At 40.4% G+C, this 22,680-nt stretch overlaps 1 long non-coding RNA gene across 1 annotated transcript in view; it reads right to left on the bottom strand.

Moving 5' to 3' along the window:
- Positions 1-22,680, bottom strand: part of LOC138979946 (uncharacterized) — a 233,935-nt gene that overhangs the window by 60,145 nt on the left and 151,110 nt on the right. The gene's annotated exons all lie outside the window — the stretch shown is intronic.

The following is a 22,680-nucleotide window of genomic DNA, read 5'->3' as shown; positions in this document are numbered from 1 at the left end:
GACCACTGATGAGACACAATAGTGTCGAAACACGTGTCTGGTCTAGGTACAAATACAATGGTCCTCCTGTCTGGTCTAGGTACAAATACAATGGTCCTCCTCAGGACTAGATTACCTTGCGATACGTCCCCCACAATAGTCCAGGCATATTAGAGAACAACGTTGAAGTGACAATGACTAGGTTTAAAATGTCCCTTATCAGAAAGTTCAACCTCAGTCCTTTGATGTTTATTAAACACATTTTCATATAAAGTTGGCGCTTCATACGGAAAAATGGCTTTGAAATTGACCCAAATCCTTCTTTGGGCTCTGTAAATGTCGTTTGGGGGTATGGTTGTAAAATGGTATCTACTGGTCACCCCAATGTATAAACTGAAAACTCTTTCTGCACCAGAACACGCAGAAAGGATTGTATCTGCCTGATGTCTGATGCTTTTCAAAATCCCCAACCACTAACACCTTCAAAACGGACTTTAACTGACACTGTTGTTTTTCCCTATATAATCCTTACTATTTTTCCGAGACGTCGTCGTGTTGTGTATTTAGCTTGCCACAACCTCATACATGGTCCTAAAAGTTAAAGTTGAAGAAAATACTAAAGATAAATGAAAAAGCTGACGCAGTGTCATTCGCACCGTGAATCCCCCCATGGGAACATACTAAAGTCTGGTTCCAAGTAGGCTCAATTTCCTTCTATTTCTTTGTATTTCTGCCTCGTAGGGGTAGGGGTGTTCAAACCAAAGGCACCTTTAAACCAAAATTCAAATCACACATCTTACAATACTAAGACACTCAGCAGTAAAAGGGTGTCTGCTGGTAAAAAATTCCAAACAATCCTAAAAGTACTTCACTACTAAAAGTGCTTTTAAAAAGAGCCGTTATTTTTCCCTCTATATTCAGTATTGTGTTTTCTGCAAACATGTAGTCTATTTAGATGGTTGTCGTGTGCACTTGAGTTGCTAAAGCGTTTTCAGTTGGGCATATGTCGAAAAGCAAAGAATTAGCCCTTTGAAAACCATCAGAACTGTCACACAAAAATAACATTTACCTATCTCACCAACTGACCAAACATAGGGCTTTTCCTTATGTATTATGTATTGTCGTGTTTTTTGTAGCATACTTGTGAAAACAGCCACCACTGTTGTAAATGATACTTTAAAGAGCATTATTTCATTTTTACAGTTGAAGGACAACCTGGACTGCCGTATATTACAGCTGTTTTACAATCAGCCAAAATTTTCTTAACAAACGTATGTTAAGAACAACTCCCATAGTGAAATTGAAGGAAAACAAATTGAAAATCCCCCTGCCATAGAGGAGCTAAAGAATCAACAATAAACGACTGCATGGATAGCTTGATGCACGAATGCATTGCGGACATGTTTGTCTCCAACCAAGAGAAAGTTCCAAAAAATCCCTTTTGTGCTTCTTATTATACAGTGACGTCAAAGACAGCCTTTTCTGCTGTTCATACATTCAGGGGTTATGGTTACACTAAACGACGTAGTTGTAGCCATACTGCCATCCAGATTTATTTTTTCCTTGCGAGCAGTCACAGGGTGTTTGTGCTGTCTGCCAACCGTTAGATGACCCCGCCCAAGTCTGTTAAGGGACCGTTTGACCGTTATAGAACGCGTCTTTTTGATTTTTTGGCACAGTTGGAAACGGTTGATTTTTATCCCTACCATTGTTTCCAAACATTATATAGGAATGTTTTGTGAACAACGGATAATAGCCGCTACTCGCATGTGTAGCAAAAGTGAGCGTACATACTCACCCTGGTCGTCCAGCCGTTGTCCGTTGCCCGTCTTTATCTGTCTGTACTGAACATTACCTTTGGATATTTCTCCAACGCTATGAAGTGAAGAAACACCAAATGTTGCAAAATGTTGTATGACCCCAAGAGCTCAAAAAAGATACTTGAGAACCTTGACCTTACCTTAAGGTCAAGGTCACAGGGAGAATGAATGTGGTCTAAAAACTGCAAAATTTCACATTGTGCCAGTTTTCTGGAAAACAAATTAAAAACAGCGGGCTTAGTTTTGTATGGTATACAAGAAAAAGAAAGCCTTGTCTTCTGATACCATTTTGGTTGACCTCGCTTCAATGTCAAGGTCAGAGGAGCCCTTCAAAGTTGAATTGTAGACATAATTATTTTGATGTGAGCTTGCCCCTTTAACTTTACTATGGACGATATCTCTTACAAACTTAAACACTGAGTGGGGCGTTTGTTAGAATTTCATAGTGAGCCACATCTGGTCACATATCGTTAGGGTCAAGGTCACATTGACCCCTATGAAAAATGTGACCAAGCCGGGTAAAGAAATCCATGTCTCTTGGTAAAAAATCTTAACAAAGCAAAGCCCATGCGACTCTCATGCTTGACCTTTGTCTTAAAGTGACCTTGACCTTCAGGTGACCTTGAAGGTGAAGGTCTAACAACTGAAGCTGGCAAGGACATTGTACACTATTAGAACTGGTTTACAGATTTTTCCTACCAAATTACACATGACCTTTGGCCAAGGTCAAGATCATCAAAGGTCACACATCACAAGGCTATCAATTCAAGACATAGGAAGCATAAACATACTTATTGGCACTTTCTACAAAGAGACATTGTCACTTTTAGTGATTCAATTGCCCGTTTCAGTCACATTTCATAAGGGGCAAAGTGACCTTGACCTTGATGATATGTGACTAAATGTGGCTCAATATCAGTATATAACATGTGCCCCACACAATTATGAAGTTTGAAAGATTTTTTTCATAGTTCAGGGTCAAGGTCACTTCAAAACATGTATACAATCCAACTTTGAAGGTCCCCTGTGACCTTGACCTTGAAGCAAGGTCAACCAAACTGGTATCAATAGATAGGGTTTGCTTTGACCTAAATAACACTTGTAGCTAAGGTCGTCATTCTCAATAACGTGGGAGAAAATTGTGAAAATGTGAAAATTTACTGTTTTTGAACAACATTATTTTATGTCCCCTGTGACCTTGACCTTGAAGCAAGTTGTGCGCAGTGAGTTGGTTTACGACATTCACCCTTCGCTGTTATAGACAGGCACTTAGTAAAACCAAGTATACAGAGCTGGATCCTCTATAACCAAGGGGTACCGTAGAAGAAGGCAAAAGAGAAAAGGCATTTCAATGCAAGAAAGCGTTAGGCCCGTAGGACTTGTCTTACAGCTGGTTCATAAAATATACATTGAAACATGCTAACTGTATCCTTTACATGACTTTCACCTTTATGTGACCTCGAAATTCAAGGTCAAACAATTGAAACTGTCAATAGCATCATTCGATACAAATTGTTTTACACATTTCTCTTACGAAAATACATATGACCTTGACCCAAAGTCAAGGGCCAAGGTCACTGAACATAAGACCAGTAATTCAACATAATTATACAAAGGATAATGGTGCTTTTTAACACTTTTTATCAAGACACATGGTCACTTTTAAATAGTGATTTCTTTACCCGTCTTGGTCACATTTTTCATAGGGGTCAATGTGACCTTGACACTGACGACATGTGGCCAGATGTGGATCACTATGAAATTCTAACAAAGGCCCACTCAGTGTTTAAGTTTGTAAGAGATATCGTCCATAGTAAAGTTAAAGGGGCAAGCTCACATCAAAATATGTCTACAATTCAACTTTGAAGGGCTCCTCTGACCTTGACATTGAAGCGAGGTCAACCAAAATGGTATCAGAAGATAAGGCTTTCTTTTTCTTGTATACCATACAAAACTAAGCCCGCTGTTTTTAATTTGTTTTCCAGAAAACTGGCACAATGTGAAATTTTGCAGTTTTTAGACCACATTCATTCTCCCTGTGACCTTGACCTTAAGGTAAGGTCAAGGTTCTCAAGTATCTTTTTTGAGCTCTTGGGGTCATACAACATTTTGCAACATTTGGTGTTTCTTCACTTCATAGCGTTGGAGAAATATCCAAAGGTAATGTTCAGTACAGACAGATAAAGACGGGCAACGGACAACGGCTGGACGACCAGGGTGAGTATGTACGCTCACTTTTGCTACACATGCGAGTAGCGGCTATTATCCGTTGTTCACAAAACATTCCTATATAATGTTTGGAAACAATGGTAGGGATAAAAATCAACCGTTTCCAACTGTGCCAAAAAATCAAAAAGACGCGTTCTATAACGGTCAAACGGTCCCTTAACAGACTTGGGCGGGGTCATCTAACGGTTGGCAGACAGCACAAACACCCTGTGACTGCTCGCAAGGAAGAAATAAATCTGGATGGCAGTATGGCTACAACTACGTCGTTTAGTGTAACCATAACCCCTGAATGTATGAACAGCAGAAAAGGCTGTCTTTGACGTCACTGTATAATAAGAAGCACAAAAGGGATTTTTTGGAACTTTCTCTTGGTTGGAGACAAACATGTCCGCAATGCATTCGTGCATCAAGCTATCCATGCAGTCGTTTATTGTTGATTCTTTAGCTCCTCTATGGCAGGGGGATTTTCAATTTGTTTTCCTTCAATTTCACTATGGGAGTTGTTCTTAACATACGTTTGTTAAGAAAATTTTGGCTGATTGTAAAACAGCTGTAATATACGGCAGTCCAGGTTGTCCTTCAACTGTAAAAATGAAATAATGCTCTTTAAAGTATCATTTACAACAGTGGTGGCTGTTTTCACAAGTATGCTACAAAAAACACGACAATACATAATACATAAGGAAAAGCCCTATGTTTGGTCAGTTGGTGAGATAGGTAAATGTTATTTTTGTGTGACAGTTCTGATGGTTTTCAAAGGGCTAATTCTTTGCTTTTCGACATATGCCCAACTGAAAACGCTTTAGCAACTCAAGTGCACACGACAACCATCTAAATAGACTACATGTTCGCAGAAAACACAATACTGAATATAGAGGGAAAAATAACGGCTCTTTTTAAAAGCACTTTTAGTAGTGAAGTACTTTTAGGATTGTTTGGAATTTTTTACCAGCAGACACCCTTTTACTGCTGAGTGTCTTAGTATTGTAAGATGTGTGATTTGAATTTTGGTTTAAAGGTGCCTTTGGTTTGAACACCCCTACCCCTACGAGGCAGAAATACAAAGAAATAGAAGGAAATTGAGCCTACTTGGAACCAGACTTTAGTATGTTCCCATGGGGGGATTCACGGTGCGAATGACACTGCGTCAGCTTTTTCATTTATCTTTAGTATTTTCTTCAACTTTAACTTTTAGGACCATGTATGAGGTTGTGGCAAGCTAAATACACAACACGACGACGTCTCGGAAAAATAGTAAGGATTATATAGGGAAAAACAACAGTGTCAGTTAAAGTCCGTTTTGAAGGTGTTAGTGGTTGGGGATTTTGAAAAGCATCAGACATCAGGCAGATACAATCCTTTCTGCATGTTCTGGTGCAGAAAGAGTTTTCAGTTTATACATTGGGGTGACCAGTAGATACCATTTTACAACCATACCCCCAAACGACATTTACAGAGCCCAAAGAAGGATTTGGGTCAATTTCAAAGCCATTTTTCCGTATGAAGCGCCAACTTTATATGAAAATGTGTTTAATAAACATCAAAGGACTGAGGTTGAACTTTCTGATAAGGGACATTTTAAACCTAGTCATTGTCACTTCAACGTTCCCTTCACTAAAGTGGCTAAGATGCCTGGACTACAAAGGGACTTTGCTCTGTAAATCTTGGTCCCCCTTGAGGAGAGTCTGATGCTCCCAATAGGCTGTCTGTGAAGGGATACTTAATTCTCTCTCTATCTCTGCTAAGAGATTTTAACAAATCTCGAAGAAAGTCTCTGCTGACTTTCAATTGTTTCTTTCACAATTTCTGATGTTTTATAATGTGGTCACCGTGAAAGTTGCATCGCCTTTAAAGCGATCCAATTGAATAAAGCAGAAAACTTCTTCTTTACCAAGTCCTGTGTTGAACAGCAGTGAAAAGTTGACCGCTTTTCCTGTTTAACCTTTTCAAAATTAGATCTAACTTGTTCGCGTATCCATTTCTGGATCTGCAGGCTGGTACAGAGTTACCTCCCTTTAGGCTTTTTCAAATTTCACTTGTTTTAACCTAATTTCTTGGTTAAAACTTGTCTAAATTTCTAAATTCTTTCTTAATAAATATCAATTTTACACTTTGGCCTTAAATCAAAGTGTTTCCCTTCACAGATATCCTCTTGGGGTTGTCAGATGAGGGTAGTCTCCCATGCCAACAGAAGCTACCATTCAGAGAATGGTTTGCTTCTTAGTTGGATACCATGGGTTGACAACTCTCGCCATCAATACCACCTGACCACTGATGAGACACAATAGTGTCGAAACACGTGTCTCACTCCGTAGACTCCTTCGCAGCGGTGTGTTGCGTGCCGCACGGGTGTTTGCACCCCGCACGCTGGAGCGGTAAGTTGAGTGGGGTTTGTGTCTCGATAAAACAGCTTCTTCTATAAACATTTCGTAACTTTGCACATTAAGATATGTCTTGTTAGATCTGTTAGTGTTTCTTCTACACGCCGATGTACTTTTTGGGTGCATATTTTGTATATTATAGCCGTGATTCTGTAAAATATCTCGCCTGTAACTGCACAGAAGCAAATTTCGTAGCATTCGCAACAAATTACTGGTGTAAACTTTAATGTGAAGAACTGCCATCAGTTCCACAAAAACCTGAACCTTTCTGCAGTACCTGAGGCCGAGTTTCAAGCTTCTAGGACCTTGCAGACAGCGAAAAGCATTCGGAGAATGAGAATTATCCTACAACTTCTGTGTTTGCCCCCCGAAGCTGCCGTGTTTCGCCCCCGCAGCTGCCGTGTTTGCCCACCGTTTGTGTTTGACCACCGACCCTGCACACTCATGTTTATGTCCTCTAATTGGTTTGGAGCTATTTTGCAGGAACCATGGAAACAGTACTTGCAGGCAGCGCCATGGCAGGCAAAGCCTTTCCCACATTTTTTACAAGTGTGGGTTTTTTGCCCTAAGTGGATTTTGTTGTTGTGGGCATTCAGATCAACTTCTCTGGAGTACCTTTTCGTGCACTGACTGCAAGCAAACTTCTTTCCATCCCCTTATTCGATGTGCTTGGTTTTGATGTGGTGTGTCAGCGTCCTCTGGTGTTTGTAAGTGCTACCACAATGTTCGCACATGTGATTTGTCGAATCAGCACCTATGAACAGTAAAGACAAAGGAAAAGATTAAACAAATTTAAAAGTACACGTTTGTGTGTGTGTGTGTGTGTGTGTGTGTGTGTGTGTGTGTGTGTGTGTGTGTGTGTGTGTGTGTGTGTGCTGCGACACTGAAACGGTACTTTAAAATCAAAGGGAGTATAATGTGGCATGTAACATGAAACAGACATTTCCATCAATATTTGCCTCATCAGTGTAATGTATTTATGGTTATAAATAGAAAATTAACAGGATCTGACAGTCTTTCTCATTCAAATTTTGTTTTAAATAGTAAATTAATTAATTAATTACAAGATAATAACATACACGTCTATATTAACATGAAACTTATAATACGTACTCTTTTTTGGGGGCGTCGACATACTTTTTGGTGGGGTTGTCTATGCTTGGCGCTGGTGGACAATATTCACTTTTTTGGCCAAAAACGCAAGTTTTGGCCAAAAAAGACAAAGATTTGGCCAAAAAAACCACACATTAGCTAAAACGGGAGATTTGGTCAAACTTCTGCCATAAAAAGATTTGGCCAAAAAAAGATTTGGCCAAACAAAAAAGATTTGGCCAAATCTTCACTTTTTGGCCAAAATAGTATAGTTTTGGCCAAAAACGCCAGATTTGGCCAAATACGCCAGTTTTGGCCAAAAAAGCAAAGTTTTGGCCCAAATAGCAAAGTTTTGGCCCAAAAAGTGTAGTTTTGGCCAAAAACGCCACTTTTGGCCAAAAAAGCAAAGTTTTGGCCAAAAAAGTATAGGTTTGGCCAAAAACGCCAGTTTTGGCCTTAAACGCCAGTTTTGGCCAAAAAAGCAAAGTTTTGGCCAAAAAAGTATAGTTTTGGCCAAAAACGCCAGTTTGGGCCAAAAAAGCAAAGTTTGGGCCAAAAAAGATTTGGCCAAAAAAGTGAATATTGTCCACCAGCGCCAGCAAATACAAAAGATTTGGCCAAAAAAAGATTTGGCCAAACAAAAAAGATTTGGCCAAAAAAGTGAAGATTTGGCGAATCTTTTTTGTTTGGCCAAATCTTTTTTTGGCCAAATCTTTTTATGGCAGAAGTTTGACCAAATCTCCCGTTTTAGCTAAAAAAACCCAGTTTTGGCCAAAACTTTTACATAGAAAGTTTTGCCCCCCAAAAAGTTATAGCCAAATCTATTTTATTTGGCCAAATGTGTGGTTTTTTTTGCCAAATCTTTGTCTTTTTTGGCCAAAACTTGCGTTTTTGGCCAAAAAAGTGAATATTGTCCACCAGCGCCAAGCATAGACAACCCCACCAAAAAGTATGTCGACGCCCCCAAAAAAGAGTACGTATTATAAGTTTCATGTTAATATAGACGTGTATGTTATTATCTTGTAATTAATTAATTAATTTACTATTTAAAACAAAATTTGAATGAGAAAGACTGTCAGATCCTGTTAATTTTCTATTTATAACCATAAATACATTACACTGATGAGGCAAATATTGATGGAAATGTCTGTTTCATGTTACATGCCACATTATACTCCCTTTGATTTTAAAGTACCGTTTCAGTGTCGCAGCACACACACACACACACACACACACACACACACACACACACACACACACACACACACACACACAAACGTGTACTTTTAAATTTGTTCAATCTTTTCCTTTGTCTTTACCGTTCATAGGTGCTGATTCGACAAATCACATGTGCGAACATTGTGGTAGCACTTACAAACACCAGAGGACGCTGACACACCTAACCTTCGTGGTTGAAAACGACGTTAAACACCAAATAAAGAAAGAAAGAAAGCTGACACACCACATCAAAACCAAGCACATCGAATAAGGGGATGGAAAGAAGTTTGCTTGCAGTCAGTGCACGAAAAGGTACTCCAGAGAAGTTGATCTGAATGCCCACAACAACAAAATCCACGTAGGGCAAAAAACCCACACTTGTAAAAAATGTGGGAAAGGCTTTGCCTGCCATGGCGCTGCCTGCAAGTACTGTTTCCATGGTTCCTGCAAAATAGCTCCAAACCAATTAGAGGACATAAACATGAGTGTGCAGGGTCGGTGGTCAAACACAAACGGTGGGCAAACACGGCAGCTGCGGGGGCGAAACACGGCAGCTTCGGGGGGCAAACACAGAAGTTGTAGGATAATTCTCATTCTCCGAATGCTTTTCGCTGTCTGCAAGGTCCTAGAAGCTTGAAACTCGGCCTCAGTACTGCAGAAAGGTTCAGGTTTTTGTGGAACTGATGGCAGTTCTTCACATTAAAGTTTACACCAGTAATTTGTTGCGAATGCTACGAAATTTGCTTCTGTGCAGTTACAGGCGTGATATTTTACAGAATCACGGCTATAATATACAAAATATGCACCCAAAAAGTACATCGGCGTGTAGAAGAAACACTAACAGATCTAACAAGACATATCTTAATGTGCAAAGTTACGAAATGTTTATAGAAGAAGCTGTTTTATCGAGACACAAACCCCACTCAACTTACTGCTCCAGCGTGCGGGGTGCAAACACCCGTGCGGCACGCAACACACCGCTGCGAAGGAGTCTACGTAGTGTGTCTGGTCTAGGTACAAATACAATGGTCCTCCTCAGGACTAGATTACCTTGCGATACGTCCCCCACAAAGGGACTTTGCTCTGTAAATCTTGGTCCCCCTTGAGGAGAGTCTGATGCTCCCAATAGGCTGTCTGTGAAGGGATACTTAATTCTCTCTCTATCTCTGCTAAGAGATTTTAACAAATCTCGAAGAAAGTCTCTGCTGACTTTCAATTGTTTCTTTCACAATTTCTGATGTTTTATAATGTGGTCACCGTGAAAGTTGCATCGCCTTTAAAGCGATCCAATTGAATAAAGCAGAAAACTTCTTCTTTACCAAGTCCTGTGTTGAACAGCAGTGAAAAGTTGACCGCTTTTCCTGTTTAACCTTTTCAAAATTAGATCTAACTTGTTCGCGTATCCATTTCTGGATCTGCAGGCTGGTACAGAGTTACCTCCCTTTAGGCTTTTTCAAATTTCACTTGTTTTAACCTAATTTCTTGGTTAAAACTTGTCTAAATTTCTAAATTCTTTCTTAATAAATATCAATTTTACACTTTGGCCTTAAATCAAAGTGTTTCCCTTCACAGATATCCTCTTGGGGTTGTCAGATGAGGGTAGTCTCCCATGCCAACAGAAGCTACCATTCAGAGAATGGTTTGCTTCTTAGTTGGATACCATGGGTTGACAACTCTCGCCATCAATACCACCTGACCACTGATGAGACACAATAGTGTCGAAACACGTGTCTGGTCTAGGTACAAATACAATGGTCCTCCTCAGGACTAGATTACCTTGCGATACGTCCCCCACAAAGGGACTTTGCTCTGTAAATCTTGGTCCCCCTTGAGGAGAGTCTGATGCTCCCAATAGGCTGTCTGTGAAGGGATACTTAATTCTCTCTCTATCTCTGCTAAGAGATTTTAACAAATCTCGAAGAAAGTCTCTGCTGACTTTCAATTGTTTCTTTCACAATTTCTGATGTTTTATATATATATATATATATCCCATGACCTCCCTTCTTTGTCTCTGTTACTTCAGTATGGGTATATATGTTGTATTTTTTATAGCTCAATAAATACATCATGGACTCCAAAAAATATATGATAGTGCAGATTCCGATTTGGGCAAAGAACTACTTTCCTCCCGACCTTTGACCTTGCGCCAAACAAATAGATTGTAATACACTCTTAATTGTTTTGCTGCTAAAGAGTTCTATCCGCAGTTTTATTAACCCGTGCATAACACTAGTTTGAACAGTCGAACACTATCACAATGCCCATGGCTACAAACCAAAACAAAACAAGTCGCGTAAGGCGAAAATACAATATTTAGTCAAGTAGCTGCCATTTTTCAGCAAGACCGTATACTCGTAGCATCGTCAGTCCACCGCTCATGGCAAAGGCAGTGAAATTGACAAGAAGAGCGGGGTAGTAGTTGCGCTAAGAAGGATAGCACGCTTTTCTGTACCTCTCTTTGTTTTAACTTTCTGAGCGTGTTTTTAATCCAAACATATCATATCTATATGTTTTTGGAATCAGGAACCGACAAGGAATAAGATGAAAGTGTTTTTAAATTGATTTGGACAATTTAATTTTGATAATAATTGTTATATATTTAATTTTCAGAGCTTGTTTTTAATCCGAATATAACATATTTATATGTTTTTGGAATCAGCAAATGATGGAGAATAAGATAAACGTAAATTTGGATCGTTTTATAAATTTTTATTTTTTTTTACAATTTTCCGATTTTTAATGACCAAAGTCATTAATTAATTTTTAAGCCACCAAGCTGAAATGCAATACCGAACCCCGGGCTTCGTCGAAGATTACTTGACCAAAATGTGAACCAATTTGGTTGAAAAATGAGGGCGTGACAGTGCCGCCTCAACTTTCACGAAAAGCCGGATATGACGTCATCAAAGACATTTATCAAAAAAATGAAAAAAACGTTCGGGGATTTCATACCCAGGAACTCTCATGTCAAATTTCATAAAGATCGGTCCAGTAGTTTGGTCTGAATCGCTCTACACACACACACAGACACACACACACACACACACACACACACACACACACACATACACCACGACCCTCGTCTCGATTCCCCCCTCTACGTTAAAATATTTAGTCAAAACTTGACTAAATATAAAAACGAGTACCCTCCCTTGCATCGAAGCAGACGACTGTTCGTGAGAGTCTGTCACAGTGTCGGTGTGGGAACTGACAGAAGCTAGGGAGCACAGATAATAGAAGCCCTGTCACATAGACTAATCACACAATCAATACACATTTGGCTCATGTTTTAAATGACAGTTTCGAGTTTGTTAGTCAAACTCAAAGCAACAACACTGGTCTGGTGTCATGCGTAGCGGGACCCAGAAGCGTCCGTACTGGGTGGCTTCGCTTCGTATCAACCATCGGCTGTTTCACGTGTTTTGCGAGCAAGTCTACTATTTTGCCTGGCTCTGCAGTAAGTCCACATTGGCGATGAAGGTATCCAAGAACTTAACATGTGTGCATTTTTCCGTAATCCAGTCATATTCCTTCAAAATGCAATCAATCGGCGGTGACAGACTTGGTGTCAGCAATTCGCGACTTCACCAAATTGGTCCCGTTTCCTCACACCCATACCAGTTTAGGTTCATCCATGCAAACACACTCGCAAAACAGTTTATCACGTAGATACATTTCAAATAGGGAGCAAATGGTTAAATCTAAACCTACATATGTGTTCCCTAAAATTGCTTCTCTGTCAATAAGCCTGATTGTATACTAATGTTCGTGAAAAACAACGTGGAATCGATTCTGAATCGAATAAGCCAAATGGGTGCCAACCCGGTTTCGCCCGTTCTGCCGACCTGAAACGCAAAACAAAAGAATTGTGCGCTTCAACTAAATTGATTTCTATACGAATTCATTACATTCTTGCAACTTATGAACCTTTACTTAAAGCTTTTAAATGGTCTGAAAGTAGTGTTACCGCGTACTTATCGATGCACTCATTCGTTTTATTTTTTTCAGCGACGGTCACTTAGTTTAAGGTTGCAAAAGGGCCAAGTCTCGCTGGCACCAGTGTTTCACTCTCCACAGATCGCAACAGTGCCGCTAGTAGTCTACACTTTGTGTTTGATGGTAGAATGGGATATACAGATTACAACACTCGTGGTTTTTTATATGGCTTGTATTTCAGTCAAGACCCAGCGGGAATATCAATCGAGAGCCACTCGCCAGAGGCTCGTGTCTCCCGATGATATTCATCCGCTGGGTCTTGACTGAAATACAAGCCATATAAAAAACCACTCGTGTTGTAACCTATACATATATACTAGATGAATACCCGCTTCGCCGGGTAGCCGGCTTCGCCGGGAAGAAGTACTTAGAGCCGTACGCCGGCTTCGCCGGGTCCGAACAATGGACCCGCCAAGCTTAGGTCCCTCTCAGATTCGTGGAATGGGAACAGCACGAAAATGATTCAGTGGCCATAATGCCAGTCCTGACCATATCGAGTCCCATCCTTGTCGACGAATGTAACCGTGTTAATCACCTTTGGAGGCGAACTCCACTCAAACAGGATTGAGCAATTTAGAGCTTATCTGTAAGCCCTTTTGAACTGTTATGGCTTCTGAAAGGAAGGCCAGTACATAAAATTACACAAAAGCCGCCAGACCACATCACAAACAGAACTGAACAATGCACAGGTGTTGCTCACATAAAAAACACACACACACACACACACACACACACACACACACACAGACCAGACACACACACACACACACACACACACACACAAACACAGAGAAGCCATATCTATAGAGAGATAGATGACAGTGTATTTTTCGCGTGGCTATAAATTGATTCGACCTTTGCACTTTTACAGTGAGGATAATTTACGGGTCCAATTTACGTTCTGGACACTGCGGTGACCTTCTAAAAATAGTAACAGAACGGGAATATCCGAAGATGCCTCCCTCAAACTATAGTGCACCATACGAAGGAAGGGAGGTAAACGCTGAAAACCTGGAGAAGATGAGAAGATAAGGAAGAGTTACTTATAATGGTGAAATGAACACAAAAACCAAAATCAGTTCAGCGCTGCGCGCTGAGAGCACGTGTTGAAATATCTCATCGATGATATTGTGTCCGGGGTGTAGCTGAATACGGTGTCCAAATTTGAAAAAGATCCACCGAGAACTTTGGCGTTGTGATGTGGTGTAGCGGCTATGGTGTGTCGGTATGGGGGCCCGGGTAGCTGAGGTGGAACCAAAATCGGTTCAGCGCTGCGCGCTGAGAGCACGTGTTGAAATATCGACCAGGTTGTGTCCTGTACCGGGTCAACCTGAATATGCCCACCAAATTTGAAGCAGATCCATCGAGAACTTTGGCCGTGCATGGCGAATACACAAATACACAAATACACAAATACACAAATACACAGATACACAAACACACAGACACACACACAGACACAAGTCGTATATATATATATATATATGTACTTGACCGGCCATCAGTATCATAGTATTATGATATATTTCTTCGCGGCCGCTTCCTCGAAATAGACTGGCCGCTATTTGGGGAAGGGCTCCTAATATGGACCATTTTTTGTTTCATGCTAATAACTAGCTGATTTTCTTGCGAAGAAGTTTCCTTTTGTGTTTGGTAGTCGTTCTCTCTCAGTTAACCGTTAGGCGGCGAGGCTAATTAGAGCGAATTTTCTTTCATAGACAAAAATTAAATACATAACAAAATCACAAATGGTCCATATTAGTTGCCTGGGCGCCCAATATGGACCAGTGAAGAGGCTTTCACTAATCACTGTAAAAAGCTCCCTATTCAGTCTTCAAAATAACATTGATACAACTTCGGTGTGCAAGTCAGACTAATTAAAATCAATCAATCAATCAATCAATGAGTCTTATATCGCGCATATTCCGTGGGTACAGTTCTAGGCGCTCTGCAGGGATGCCGTGTGAGATGAAATTTTATACGGCCAGTAGATTGCAGCCATTTCGGCGCATATTTACCTTTCACGGCCTATTATTCCAAGTCACACGGGTATAGGTAGACAATTATTAACTGTGCCTAAGCAATTTTGCCAGGAAAGACCCTTTTGTCAATCGTGGGATCTTTAACGTGCACACCCAATGTAGTGTACACGGGGGGAGGTTCGGACACCGAAGAGAGTCTGCACACAAAGTTGACTCTGTGAAATAAATTTCCGCCGAATCTGGGATCGAACTCACGCTGACAGCGGCCAAATACAAATCCAGCGCGCTACCAACTGAGCTACATCCCCGCCCATATGCTTTAGATTGATCTGTTTTGCGTTATTTGAAGCACACCAGGAAACTAAAGAAGCTTATTAAAAACAGAGTGAAAATAAGTGAAATTATCAACTACCACGAAAAGAAGACTATTTGATAATTTATCTTTTTTAAATCTCAAGGGCTATTTAAAGGTTATTTTCAGCAAGCTTCTTAACGAATTAATGAAAATAGCCTTTAGCTTTTATTTTCTTCGATTTGTTGAAGGTGGTCCTAATTAAGGGACACTTACATAGTTTGGGATTTTGCTATTATTTTTGTTTGCAGTAGAAACTCGGGGTCAACCCTGCTAAAATGTAACAAATGCGGTCTTAGCTGTCATAATATATAGCGGCAATTTTTGTGTGATAACAGCTTTGGCTGTGGACAGAAACGAGTCCGTTTTAGGCGGCAAATCAAGTTTAGTGATCGCTGCCAAAAGTGGAGAAAAAAAAGAGAAAAAGCCAAACGGTTTTGAGGTTTGTGTTTCTGCAACTGTTTTGACATGTGCAATTTATCCATTGAGGGGGAATACAGCGAATGAAATTGTTTTTATCGCTCTAGCGCCGTTAGTTTGTCAGAACAAGAGGTGGTCCACCATATTAGGAGCCGGTCCATATTAGGAGCCTTTCCCCAAACAATCTGATCCAAACAGAGTTATTTCCAATCATCGTCTATTACGTGCTTAACTGACTTGAACCTTCGGCAGTTCAAATATTGTCTATAATTTCTTTTTAATTTCTTTCTTTCTTTCTTTAGTCTTTCTTTCTTACTTTAATGATTGGGATTTTGTCACAGTGTGTGTGTGTGCATGCGGCGTGCGTGTGTGTGTGTGCGTGCGTGCGTGCGTGCGTCTGTGTGTCAGTGTGTGTGTGTGTGTGCCGGTGTGTGTCAGTGTGTGTGCGTCTGCGTCGTCAGTCGTGTGTGTGCGTGTGCGTCAGTGTGTGCGGCCACGGTGTGTGTGTGCGTGTGTATGTGTGTGAGTGTGTGTGGGTGTGTGTGTGTGTGTGTGTGTGTGTGTGCCTGTGTGCGTGCGTGCCGCGGTTGTGTGTGTGTGTGCGTGTGCCCGTGTGTGCCGGTGTGTGTGTGTGTGTGTGTGTGTGTGTGTGTGTGTGTGTGTGTGTGTGTGTGTGTGTGTGTGTGCGTGTGTGTGTGTGTGCGGTGTTTTTGTGGGTGAGTGTTGTTTTTAAACATTTTGAGCTTTCTGAACTCTACATGGTTAATTCTATCCACACGCCAAATGATGTTGAGACTGACATGAAAAACACTGAACAGTTGATTTTGCTTGTAACTCTACACAAATGAGCGCATCTAAGATGTCAGGAAGCCAAAAAAGGTTATCTTCCTGTAATCCTGGAATTATCAACATTCAAAGATATGTAATCCGGCATCTATTATTACGGTACTATTTGCCGCGTTGTGTATCTTGTTCGCCCACTTCCCTTGAAGTTAAAGATTGACAGGTCTAAGTTGTAGTGAATGTTTCGTTCTATCTATATAATGAAACGTTTCATAAACATGCCTTTCTTGTTTTTTGATTCGTAGATTCTGAGTTGAATTTCAATGAACTTTTGCGTTAGGCCCGTTGAAGTCGGAAGCTTGACTTCTTTTAAGCACAACAGGTAGAGTATGACGAATCTGTTCTCTTTTTAATGACATCAAGTTAAGTTAAACACTATATTACTCTGTCAAAACTTCCGATATTCTCATTTTTATATTTAGTCAAGTTTTGACTAAATATTTTAACATCGAGGGGGAATCGAAACGAGGGTCGTGGTGTATGTGCGTGTGTCTGTGTGTCTGTGTGTGTGTGTGTGTGTGTGTGTAGAGCGATTCAGACTAAACTACTGGACCGATCTTTATGAAATTTGACATGAGAGTTCCTGGGTATGAAATCCCCGAACGTTTTTTTCATTTTTTTGATAAATGTCTTTGATGACGTCATATCCGGCTTTTCGTGAAAGTTGAGGCGGCACTGTCACGCCCTCATTTTTCAACCAAATTGGTTCAAATTTTGGTCAAGTAATCTTCGACGAAGCCCGGACTTCGGTATTGCATTTCAGCTTGGTGGCTTAAAAATTAATTAATGACTTTGGTCATTAAAAATCGGAAAATTGTAAAAAAAAATAAAAATTTATAAAACGATCCAAATTTACGTTTATCTTATTCTCCATCATTTGCTGATTCCAAAAACATATAAATATGTTATATTCGGATTAAAAACAAGCTCTGAAAATTAAATATATAAAAATTATTATCAAAATTAAATTGTCCAAATCAATTTAAAAATACTTTCATCTTATTCCTTGTCGGTTCCTGATTCCAAAAAACATATAGATATGATATGTTTGGATTAAAAACACGCTCAGAAAGTTAAAACAAAGAGAGGTACAGAAAAGCGTGCTATCCTTCTTAGCGCAACTACTACCCCGCTCTTCTTGTCAATTTCACTGCCTTTGCCATGAGCGGTGGCCTGACGTTGCTACGAGTAAAATGGCATTGCGTTCAGTTTCATTCTGTGAGTTCGACAGCTACTTGACTAAATATTGTATTTTCGCCTTACGCGACTTGTTTTTCTTTGTGCTGTCATATTTTTTTCTGGGTCTCTAGCCCAGTGGGCAAGTCAGTTCAGTCAAAAATATAGCTCAGTTTCACAAAACAGCACCCCTGTTTGGAATCAAAGCATGTCATTCTACGATGTTGAGGAAATACAGGTGTTGATTATACTCGGAATACTGCCGTGGCCCAGTTTTCACCACCTGCCACGAGGCTTTTTAGTGAATAAAGTAAACGTGACTTCTGTTTGAACAACTGTTCGGAATTGATAGCAGGCAATGAACAACTTTTCCAACGGTGCATATTGAGGTCATTTACAAATTTAGAAACATTTAATTGGTGCAAGTGCAAAATTTTCTTAGACGGGAGTGCTCATTGTCAAATGCGTCCACTATTTCTTAAACAACAACTGATTATGTCAGAATCTTAAACGAAATGAGCAAGAGCGTTGTTTAGAGATGAAAGTCATTTGTTCATTTCAATGTTTGTTATTCTCTCAGGTGCCAGGATATTGGTTCCGTATAACTCTCGTTTACTCCATTACACATGTCGTATGCATTTAGAGCGCTTACTTCCATTTGTTTATTTGATCAATAATCAGTTATGTCGTATACACTCACCTCGTCAGTCTAAAATTTTGCTCTTTTGACTGTTAGTGAGAAAAGAGGGACAGACTCCTCAAATTACCCCCGTTTTACTGCAAAAGGTCTAGATGAGCCTCAATCGCGAGTTCGTCAAACTCAGTAACCACGCAAAATATGGTTTGGGTGGCTTTCGCTGTTTTGGATAGACCACTTAGAGATCTATTATTACTTCATGTGTTGATTCTGCCCGGGATACTATCATGCCCCAGTTTTCAACACCTGGCATATGAGACGGTTTTGTCAACAGTGTAAACGAGAATTGAGTTCAAACAACTGTTGAGCGAGGGTTGATAAAATCACTTGCAGACCTCGAAATGCACTTTTGGAATCATCCAAAGTTTTGAGCATAGGTTCAAAATGAAGCGGCGCGGAGCAGCTGGGTTATTAAGCGGTTAAGCGGGGAACTTGAATGCACATATCAGATTGCATCAAGATTCAGTCAAGTTATTTTTATCCCAGGGTAAGCACGGTTAAATTCAGAGCAGCCCTGTTTTCAAAACAACAAAATAGAGTCACTTTACTTCAAAAACATTTATACCCCGTAAACTACCTTGTATATAATTATGCCCAGTATCGAGTAAACGCCCACCCCCTACTTTTGGTCAAATTCTGCGCACAGGGTACAGTACCTATTAAACGCCCCCCCCCCCCTCCCCCCCCATTTTCGATCATTATCTTTTGGAGATATTAACTTGTTAGTAGACAATAAAGCAACACGATTTCCTCCGTGTTTTTTTGTTGCAGAAGTCCGTGTGTGTGTGTGTGTGTGTGTGTGTGTGTGTGTGCGGGCGTACGTTCGTCCGTGGCGTGTGTGCGTGCGTGCGTGCGTGCGTGCGTGCGTGCGCGCGCGTGTGTGGGTGTGTGAGTGTGCGCATGTGTGTGTGTGTATGAGAGAGTGAGAGAGAGGAAAGTTTTGTGCAATAATGCATCCTTTGAACACTTCCATGCCAAGTGCACGAAGCATCGTTAATCTAGCAAAGGAACCGCTCCTACAAAGAATATAGTACCTAGTAAACGTCCACCCCCAACTTTACGACAAAATTGGTGCATAGGGGGGTGGGGGGGTGGGGTGGGGGGGGGGGGGGGGGTGCGTATACAAGGTATAGTCAGAGACTGTAGAGTGTGTACTCTACAGTCTCTGGTATAGTTTACGGTACTTGAAGTGAAGAAGCAATCCGGAAATGGAACACACTATCAAAGGAATACTCCTCGTGAAAACAATTTGGCTCACCCGTGTAAGATAATTATGGCAAGGCTTACATGGGATAAGACCATCTCTCCACTTGGTCACGTGACATACTCAGACACTAAAAATCAACACCCTGACTCAATGCCGAGGTGAGTTGGAATTGTATGATGAATGAATTTCTTGAAAAGCTACCAGTGGTGGCTTCTACGAAATTGATTGAATCATAGCACAAAGTTCCCACTGGGCACAGAGAGCACCAAGCTCGGCTAGTGAATTTTGGCATGTGTCCAAGTACAGGGATTTTTAATTTTTTTTTAACCTCAGTTGCATGCAGGTTTGCTACTACAATTATCTTTTTGCCTTATTTTGTGTGTGTGTGTGTGTGTGTGTGTGTGTGTGTGTGTGTGTGTGTGTGTGTGTGTGTGTGTGTGTGTGTGTTTTCTTTTCTCAGTCAAATGTGTACATTTTTTAAATCAACAAACTTTATCAGTAAACTAATATGTTTAAATAAATAAATAAATAAAAATAATCATAACATAAATTGATTCCTCATGTTCAGCTCAGTTTCCAATAATACACCCACATCTAACTTTTTCCCATATTTAAATTTTCCAATGGTCATTTTGGTAATTAAAATACAATAATTCACAAAATAAATATAATCATTTTTCAAGTACAGGGATAGTCTTATCCCATGTAAAAGCCATGCCAGATCTGAGATGGTGAGCCGAAAGCGGACAAACACTCAAGTAATAACAATAACTGGACATTTTTAAGTGCCTAACCTATGGCTCTAGGTCCTTTACAAAAGAACATATACAAAATAGAACAATTAAATGTACAACCTACATAAAACAATTAATCATACGGGCAAAAATCACCACATGTACACAATATTCATATATGCTATACACTATATATATACACACATACCCAGAGAACACTTTCAACAATCATACCAACTTTAAGGAGTACGTGCAGAAATGGAATGGACAAGACATTTGGCCGGGTTGGTGTAATATTGTGTGAAAAAGAAAGTTTTCAACTGTTGTTCAAAGAGTAATAGAAATGAAATGAGAATGAAAAGATCGCTTATACATCAAGTAATGTGCGTGCAAGTGATATAAAGTGCAGGCACTAGTGCTATTGGTGCTATTCAGTATCTGGATCAGGGCCAGAACATGAACAACTCGCAAATAAAACAAAGTAAGGGAGCTATATATTCGTATCATCAAGACCATATTGATGTTGCGGAAATACAGTTGCGTCCCGAGTTCAAAAAGTAAGGTAGACAGAATGGTTCCAAAATAAAGACAGGTTCCGATCCGTGGCAGTTAATGTGCCGTTTAGGAATCAGATGAGACCATTTAGCGACGCAAGGTAAACTGTTGGGGCACGCTGTCAGACGGGTTAAACAGCTGATCACCTGTTCCCCACCCACACACTTAGGGAGGGTGAGAGACACCCAAGGCTGCGTGAAGTCATCACACGAGTAAGCCAAGCGAAGTCGGACACTTTGAAAACAAAACCCGGTTCAGTATCTGGACCGCATCGTGAGTGGCTGACTTCCCATGCCAGAGGAACTGAAACTGAAAACAAAACCCGGTTCAGTATCTGGACCGTATCGTGAGTGGCTGACTTCACATGCCAGAGGAACTGAAACTGAAACAAGTCGCGTAAGGCGAAAATACAATATTTAGTCAAGTAGCTGCCATTTTTCAGCAAGACCGTATACTCGTAGCATCGTCAGTCCACCGCTCATGGCAAAGGCAGTGAAATTGACAAGAAGAGCGGGGTAGTAGTTGCGCTAAGAAGGATAGCACGCTTTTCTGTACCTCTCTTTGTTTTAACTTTCTGAGCGTGTTTTTAATCCAAACATATCATATCTATATGTTTTTGGAATCAGGAACCGACAAGGAATAAGATGAAAGTGTTTTTAAATTGATTTGGACAATTTAATTTTGATAATAATTTTTATATATTTAATTTTCAGAGCTTGTTTTTAATCCGAATATAACATATTTATATGTTTTTGGAATCAGCAAATGATGGAGAATAAGATAAACGTAAGTTTGGATCGTTTTATAAATTTTTATTTTTTTTTACAATTTTCCGATTTTTAATGACCAAAGTCATCAATTAATTTTTAAGCCACCAAGCTGAAATGCAATACCGAACCCCGGGCTTTGTCGAAGAATACTTGACCAAAATTTGAACCAATTTGGTTGAAAAATGAGGGCGTGACAGTGCCGCCTCAACTTTCACGAAAAGCCGGATATGACGTCATCAAAGACATTTATCAAAAAAATGAAAAAAACGTTCGGGGATTTCATACCCAGGAACTCTCATGTCAAATTTCATAAAGATCGGTCCAGTAGTTTAGTCTGAATCGCTCTACACACACACACACACACACACACGCACGCACGCACATACACCACGACCCTCGTTTCGATTCCCCCTCGATGTTAAAATATTTAGTCAAAACTTGACTAAATATAATAAAAACTGAACTTTATTGCAAAAAGAAAAAGGTTGTAGGCAAAGGGTTATCTTCCAACCTGTCTCTCATACAAACCGTTAAAGGCCAACATCCAAAAGAATTTTTCTCCTGGAGCGACCTAAACTTGAACCCGTCGCTATTCTTGCATGTCTGTTTACTTCGTGCTGCACCCAAAAATTGAGCGACTTCCTTGCCGCGTGGATTGACGAAGCTGTTTTATTCTCGTGACTGAAAACACTGCAGTGCGTGCAGTTTTTGACGAGCCGCAGGAGCGGCGATTCATATGGTCTCGGCTCGAAAGCTGTCTGTGGAGGCTGCGTGCTATAATTAGCTGACCTGCTGCGCGAGCAGTCACTGCAGAGTTTTGAGATAACTTTGTAACACGTTTTATTTTATGCTCCTCAAGAATACAACTTTGGGCAACGTGCCACGTAAAACTACACACAACAAGGATTCAGTAGGTACCAAACATGCCTTGGTCAGAAGTAGAATGTAAATGAATCTTTATAAAGAAGTAGGCTACTTCAAACGACAGCCACAGCCACGGTTGGGTTCACGGCATCAAACCGATGCGACTCTCCGTCATATCATACACGTAATCAATCAAATAGATGACTAATAAACATGTAAACTACATGTATACGTCTATCGTCGGACATAAGAAAGGAGAGCTTCCCCCGGGCCTGTGCATGTGTTGTTCGTTGTGCCTGTGTAAATGCACACAACAAACTGACGACAAAACTGAGACAGACCTCTTTCGCTTCAGTCTTGCAGAA

This window comes from Littorina saxatilis, linkage group LG11 (genome assembly GCF_037325665.1).
Source record: "Littorina saxatilis isolate snail1 linkage group LG11, US_GU_Lsax_2.0, whole genome shotgun sequence".
NCBI classification, from domain to species: domain Eukaryota; kingdom Metazoa; phylum Mollusca; class Gastropoda; order Littorinimorpha; family Littorinidae; genus Littorina; species Littorina saxatilis.
This window is presented reverse-complemented; position numbering and strand designations above follow the sequence as displayed.